The sequence below is a fragment of the Belonocnema kinseyi genome, chromosome 2 (assembly GCF_010883055.1).
Source record: "Belonocnema kinseyi isolate 2016_QV_RU_SX_M_011 chromosome 2, B_treatae_v1, whole genome shotgun sequence".
NCBI classification, from domain to species: Eukaryota; Metazoa; Arthropoda; class Insecta; order Hymenoptera; family Cynipidae; genus Belonocnema; species Belonocnema kinseyi.
The window spans coordinates 71,957,575-71,965,095 of NC_046658.1; the positions used below are offsets into that span (position 1 = coordinate 71,957,575).

Consider the following 7,521-nt stretch of genomic DNA (forward strand, 5'->3'; position numbering starts at 1 on the left):
AAGAAGTCCATTTATAAATATGATAATTTTAGCTAGTCTAAAGAAAGTTTTTTTTTGTTTCTACACAAATACCACACTCAAGGAGGAACTGTTTATACTCACCTCATATACCAAATATCAGCATTAGCCTACGAGCTGAGTTATAGGAGATAAAGTTTAGAAGGCTGCGAATCATAAAATATACAACCACTCATCAGAACATGCACGCTTATGGGAATATGAATTTATTCCAACTTCATATAGACGGAACGGATGCAATTCTTAAAGTATATTACATTTCATACATAAAACACACGAAAATGTTGTTGTGTGTTGAGTGACACCGGTATAGCAATTAAATTTTCTCTGCAGTGGAATTACAAAATTATAATAAAATTTCCATCGTTCTGCTTTTTTACACTTTCCATGTGAATTAGATTACAGTAAATTTTGTGGTTTTAAAGACGCCTGGTAAAAGTGCATGATAATATCGATTATAATATGGTTGAAATTTACCACGTTAATCACTGGTATTTTTATGTCCATTGATTCCTGTGTTAATATTACACTTTTACGGTAAAATTGATCAAAATATTGTGAATTTCCACTTTTTAATGAAACATTGATTTAAGTTTCTGAGAAAAATTGCGTAACATAGTGATAATGGGAGGTGGATATTTTCTCACGGTTTTTGTTATATGATGAAATGGAGGGATCACACATTGGCAAAAATTGTTTGTTTTTTCATTTACGGATGGCTAGAAAGCAAGAAAATGAAATTGCAATTTTTCGTGAACCATTAATAACGAAGTGATAAGAGGAAAATACCTGAAAGTTAAAAATTCGATTTCTAGCACCTGGAAAAATTGGCGTTCGCGAAGATCTTGTAAGGCATGAGTTATTCGGAAGCTGGTCGTCCAGGTTGCGCCCTGCGCAGGGGCGCAAGCTCGTTGGTGTTGGGAGTAGGTCGGGAACGGGGGGAAACCAGGATCCAGAATTTCGCGACGTCCTTTGCACGAAGCGACTTTCAGTAGTACGTTACCACCCACGCATGTAGTACGCATGTAGCTCCACGTGTACTTTGGCATAAAACCATCCTTTGCCATCTTGTCCCGACACCTGGAGAATAATTTGCCTTCCGCATTGCTAAAATATATTGCCATCCATTTCAAAAAATTTTTTGTTTGCCGTCTATTTTAAACATCAAAAGAAATCTAATGAAAAAGAAAATTATGATAATCGTAGATATACCCATTTCAAACTAAAAAGTTATTGTTTTTGTAAATCAGTGAGGTGCCGGATCGAGCGTTCGAATCCTGAGCGCGTCGCGTGATTATGGTAAAGTTTAAAATGAAGTTTAACCATCCAATTTCATCCACTGAGATTTTGCTTGGATCAAAGTACAACTTTATTTTAGCAATACGTGGATTCCTACGATCTCGTTAAGGCACTAAACAATCCAGGAAATTTCTACCAGCAAATTGTAAGTAGAATTTGATCGACTTTATTTTCATTTATATTCATTTATAAAAATTATAAAGGGTAAGAATTTATTTTTTAAAATAATTTTAAAATATTATATAATTCGCTGATTATTAGAAGTATCGGAGTCAATATCGGAAAAAATGTATTAGCAGTATCAAAAAGTTCTAATTAATTTTCTTACTGATTTGATGAATTCTTTGATAAATGTAGGAGTTTTTTCGAAGAATTGGATACCTTATAGAAATAGTAATTCAGACATGAAATGCTTTTATAACAGTTGCGCGAACTTGCGTAAAATCAATTAGTACCTACCGTGAACATCAATAGGAAAATATGGCTTACAATTAGACATTTATTGGCACCGGTAACCAATTGCTTTGTTCTGTCGAATGTTCGACCCTTGACCCAACCGATTAATTGGTTGACAGTTGCTACCAGAAATAATATCTGAGGTCCGATTTCTCACTGGGCATAAATCCTTAATCTTCCAATTAAATTTATGGTTTGTGACCAAAATGGAAAATGTAGATTCCAAAACTTAAGAAATTTGTCAGCGTGATAAATTAAAATGTATAAAGGAAAAGGGCCGGGAATTTTTTGGATTTTTTTTTTACTTTTGCCATAAATATCGTCTCGCTTTTCGAAAAAAATGTGTTTGCATTTGTGAAAAGTGTTACCAACCATCTCCTTTTTTGTTTTTGTTGAAAAATGAATGCTCCTTTTATACTGTATATGTAAGAATATAATGCTTATGTTGATGAATCGCTCGAATACTAAAGTTCCTATCATATTTGAAAACAAAAACTTCCTTTTTAGATATTTGACATAGTACTTACGTAGGTAACCTTACTTTATATAATCAATTACTTCTTATAAAAAAGACACAATTGCAATAAAATACATGAATTTTCAAGCACATAGTTGAATTTCAAATGAAAAATAATGTTTCAAGGAAAAATTTAATAGTTACATTTTCAGTTAAAAACAATTGTCAAACTCAAAAAATTAAAGTTTTCAAAAAAATATTTAAATTTTCAAGCAGGAAATCGAATTTGCAAACAAATAATTTACTTTTCAAAATAATAATTTCCTACAGAAAACAGAAATTTAAAATATTATAAATCAATTTTAAAACAACAACAAAAAACGAACTTTTAACAAAATAGATCAATTTTCAACGAAAAACGGTTACATTATCATTAAAAAAAAAATAAATTTACAACCAAAAATTTTCATCAAATTAGTTTAATTTCCAGAAAACTACATGAACTTGCAACCATTTTATACGAAAAGTAAAGAAGTTTGATAAAAGCATGTATTTTCAACCAAAGAAATGAATTTTTAGACAAGAAGAATACATTTCTACGAAAAAAGATTAATTTTTAACTGAGAATGGTCAATTTTCAGTATCAGAAAAAATTGGTTTAACTAAAAAAAATCGAATTTTTAACAAAACAGTTAAATTATCAACCAAAAAATCAATTTTTAAACGAAAACAATTGTTTCCTATTAAAAAAGATGAATTTACAACTAAAAAAATACTTTTAAAAAAACGTTGCCAAAATCGTTAAATTTTCAACTTTAAAAATGGATATTAAAACTAGAAAATAAGTATTTAACCAAATATAGAATAGGTACATTTTCAGATAGAAAATTTAATTTTCTGGAAAATAGTTTAATTTTCGATGTGAAAAATGAATTTTCAACTAAAAAATATTTTGAATAAAAAAATCGAATTTACAACAGAATAGTTAAATTTTTAAACATATGGTTTGATTTTCAATTTAAAAAAAACAACATTTTTTATCAACAATGGAATGGAATGAATTCTGAAAGAAAACTGAAAAAGGAACACAACATTTTTTTCTTATTTTGTAAACATTTTAAAGGGGGTGTAAAAGAGTTTGTAGAAAATGTTTGCAATTTTACCATGTTATATATAATTTTAGAAAAAAAACAAGAACTTAATTCTTATCTAGCTTTTTGCGCAATTTTGTTTAAAGTTTATGTTCGTTAAAAAAATGTGCTTTCCAATTTGAGTAAGTTAAGGACATATTTAGAAATTTTGAAACGATTCAAAATTAACTAAACCTTGTAACAATTTGTTAAGAATTTTGTATGGTTTCACTGTCAACCATTTTATACCAAATGAAAAGAAGTTTCAGGAAAAAATGCATTTTCAACCAAAGAAATTAATTTTTAAGTAAAATAGATGAATTTCTAACAAGAAGAATAATTTTCTATCAAAAAAGATTAATTTTTACCTTAGAAAGGTCAATTTTCAAGCAAAAATAAAATAACACATTTTCAACAACATTCTTAAATTCTCAGTATAAGAAAATTACTTTTTAACTAAAAAAAGAGAATTTTCAACAAAAATGTTAAATTATGGACCAAAAAATCAATTTTCAAACAAGAAAAATCATTTTCTATCAGAAAAGGATACATTTTCAACTGCAAAAATAATTTAAAAAAAAAAGTTTAACATAATCGTTAAATTTTCAACTTAAAAAATTCTTAATATATGAAAACTTTACGAAACCTTTAATGTCTTAAGATACATATCTCAATATTACAAAATTTAGTGTTTACAATTAGATTTCCATTGTAAAATAATTGTAATTGTGAATAATTGTAAAATGAATTTCACAAATTTTATTTTATGAAGAAATATCTCGTGATTTTAAAAGGAGAAAACTATTCTAAAAGTATAGTATCTTGATAACTAAGGAACATACATTTAGAATATTTTCCTTGATTCTGCCCTAGGGTCAAACATGGTACAAAAAACCGTCGTAATACTTCATATAAAAACTATACTCTGCATTCATTAATTTTAAAAATGAAGAATAATCATAATTATATAAATATTCCTAAATTTTGTTTTAATATGTTGCTTAGGGAATAGATTTCAGAAATAAAATTAGAAAAATATCTCTATTAGTTAGTAAAACACTATGTAAAATCGCTTATGGACCAGTTTCAGAAATATATATTTCTTTTATGGTTTTTCAGCACATGATTTTGCCCTAAACATAAAGCAGGTTAATATACACTTAAAAAATAAAAATAAGTAAGGTCAGAAATTCATACAGTTGCCTGTTAGAAAATCCCACAGATTTTTTAATAAAACCCCTTTCCACACCACCTTCAAAGAAAAATTTTCACTTAAGGGAAAAATTAAAATTTTCATTAATTATGAATGTTTAATTGACGTCAGTTCCCTTACTATTCACACTTGAGAATTGAGGAATCTGTTTTTCGCAAACAAAAAGTGTGAAAGTCCTTCGTTTATCGACTTTTATTATAACTGATTTATCTTACACACACACATACACATACACAAATAAAGGTTTTTCACATTGCATAGAACTTATTCTAAGTAAGCAATGATATCTTTAAGCATACAGAAATGTATCTTTTTTTGAATTTTTCAAAATTTATTTCATTATTTATTTTTATTCAAAATAATTGGACCTCTTGCGATTAAAAGCAGAGATTCAGCCTCAGAAGAAATGTGCTGAAAATAATTTAAAAAAAAACATTAGAATTTTATTTTTAAAAATTGACAATTGTACACAATTTTTAGGTTCATCTTATTTTTTTTCTACAAGAATTTTTAGATTATTCTGTTTTTTTAAAAATAAGTTTATCTTACGTTCTGAAACTCTTCTAAAGTTTAAATTATTTTCGAATTTCATTAATTCTTTTAAAGTTCATTTTTCAAAATTAAACATCATTACAAAATTTTCACACAAATATTAGGAAAATAATTCTTTTTTTTTAATCATGTCAGACCTTCTAATCCTCTTATATTTAAAAACTATTCAAATTTTTACTGATTTTTAAAAATTATTTTTAAAAAATTGCCTTCAAACTTTTTTAGATAAGTTGATCATTTTTGAAATCTTTTTTAATGTTTTGAAATATTTAAAAAAATCTCCTGAAATTAATTTTTGACAATAAAAAATTTAATTTAATTATTTCTAGGAACCTAAAAGCATTTTTTTCATTTCCGTGAAACCTTACAAAATTAAACAAAAAACCCATCACAAGTTGGATTTATTTTCAGATCGTTTCAAAATTCCTCAATATCAGTTAAACTTACGCAAATTTGAAAGCACATTTTGTAAACCAACATAAACTTTTAAAAAATTGTGCAACAAAATTACACCAGAAGGTTTAATAAGAATTAAGTTCCTTATATTTTTCTATAATGATGTAACATAGCTAAATTGCATGAACTTTCATTCTCTTGACACCCTGCAAACTTCAGTTTACTTAAAAACTCCTAATAGCCAAGTTACCCACCGAAAACGAATCGTGAAGTTGGGGGGCTCGGGTTCTTGCTCGTGCACTTTCGGATCTACACGAGGCTGGCCTATCTAACACCAGAACTACCATATGCAAGAACTGACAATAGTCGTACTGGCTGAGATGAAAAAGGTACGCTCTCACGTTTGACAGCGAACTGTGCACCTATAGAGATGTGGGATAACACGTTTCAGTTGCAGAGCGAAAAACATTCACTTATCGGTGTGATTCAGTGACTTTTTTCTAACAGTGTATATAACACAGCAATTAGTATTGAATAATTGTAATTATAAACGCTTGGTATTCAATCGGGAAGAACGTAATTTGTGACCGGCAAACTCGTAATGTTGATTCAAATCTTCTGACATAAAATACAAATTATCAAGCGGTTAGCGTTTGTCATTATTCACTTGAATTAATTTGATACATTTAGGGGTTAATATTGGATCATTAACAAAATTAAGATAATCACCTCTCTGAAAAAAAATTAAAAAACATGTTTAAAAGTGTTGTCGAGACACCAGCATTAACTATCTAACTATTTATCATTTATGTCCTCTTATCGAAAAATTTTTGACAAAAATATTTCTAAATGTATATTAACTTTAATTTTAGAAATTGAAGGGTTTAAAAAAATTTGAATATCTATATAATTATGTACAAAATAAATAACGCAATACAAAATTGAATAGCTACTCGATTTTATTTTTTATTTTCTGCGATGATTTATAAAAACGAAAATACATTTCCTGCAATATGATTATTTAAACAAAAGTAACAGATCAAATAGAACTAGAGAATTTAAACTTCGTTAGATCTAGAAAATTATTTTCGAGAAAATAAATTAGTTTTTCGTAGCTGGTAAATGTGCATTGGTATCTTTTTTGCGCGGAAAACTAAGTTTGCCTCTATAGTGGAAAATGCCTGAAGTAGTTCCGAGAATTGAAGATACAAATGCAGCTTGCCAATTGTATAGCAAAATATTGAGTTGCATTTATTTTATGTACAATTTTATGTAAAATACATTAAATGGTACTTTTTTATGCAGAATTGTATTTCTTTTGTAAAATTTGTGCTGCTTAATAACTGAAATGTATGATTCTTAGCTTTCTGATATTTCTTTTTCACCAGAAGATGATTTCCTTTTTATATATGATACATTTGTTACATACACCTTCTACTTAAAATACCTTGGAATATTAATAGTAAAATCTGCCATATTTTAATTATTTAACAATTTTAAATTCTAAATATTGCTGAAAATATAAATCTGTTGTGGTTTCTTTTTCAATTTTTACATAAAAATCGAAATATAAATTTGATGCAGAACGTGGTTAATTTGAAAATTTCTGATTCCAGTAGAGGTATTTTAATTCCGATATAATTTTGGTTTGCCAACCAAAAGATTTTGAGCCACATTTAGGAATTGCTTTGTTCATTGTCAACAGAATGGATAATGAGCTTGAATGGGGATTTAATAATGTACATGTAAAGGGATTACTTTAATTATCTCTCCAGATATATCTGCCAGATTAAGGGGTTTATGATTCAAAGTTCGAGAAGATAGTTTGTATAATTAATGTCTCCAAACTTGAATATTGTTAAATCAAGGCTATGAGTCTTTTTTTTTACAAAAAATAGATTTAAAAATATTTAAAACGTTCAAGAAAATCAGTAAGAGCAGAAAAGAAAATTTTCTGACTTTTGATTTTTAAGAATCTATAAGTTAATGAATCTATGGCA

At 27.5% G+C, this 7,521-nt stretch overlaps 1 protein-coding gene across 2 annotated transcripts in view; it reads left to right on the forward strand.

Moving 5' to 3' along the window:
• Nucleotides 1-1,041: 1,041 nt before the first annotated feature.
• LOC117168231 (atrial natriuretic peptide-converting enzyme-like) overlaps nucleotides 1,042-7,521 on the forward strand; it is a 98,293-nt gene continuing 91,813 nt past the window's right edge. For both annotated transcript variants that reach the window (XM_033353714.1, XM_033353715.1), the window contains exon 1: nucleotides 1,042-1,462. The gene's annotated coding sequence lies outside the window, so the exon portion shown is untranslated. The remainder of the gene's footprint in view (nucleotides 1,463-7,521) is intronic.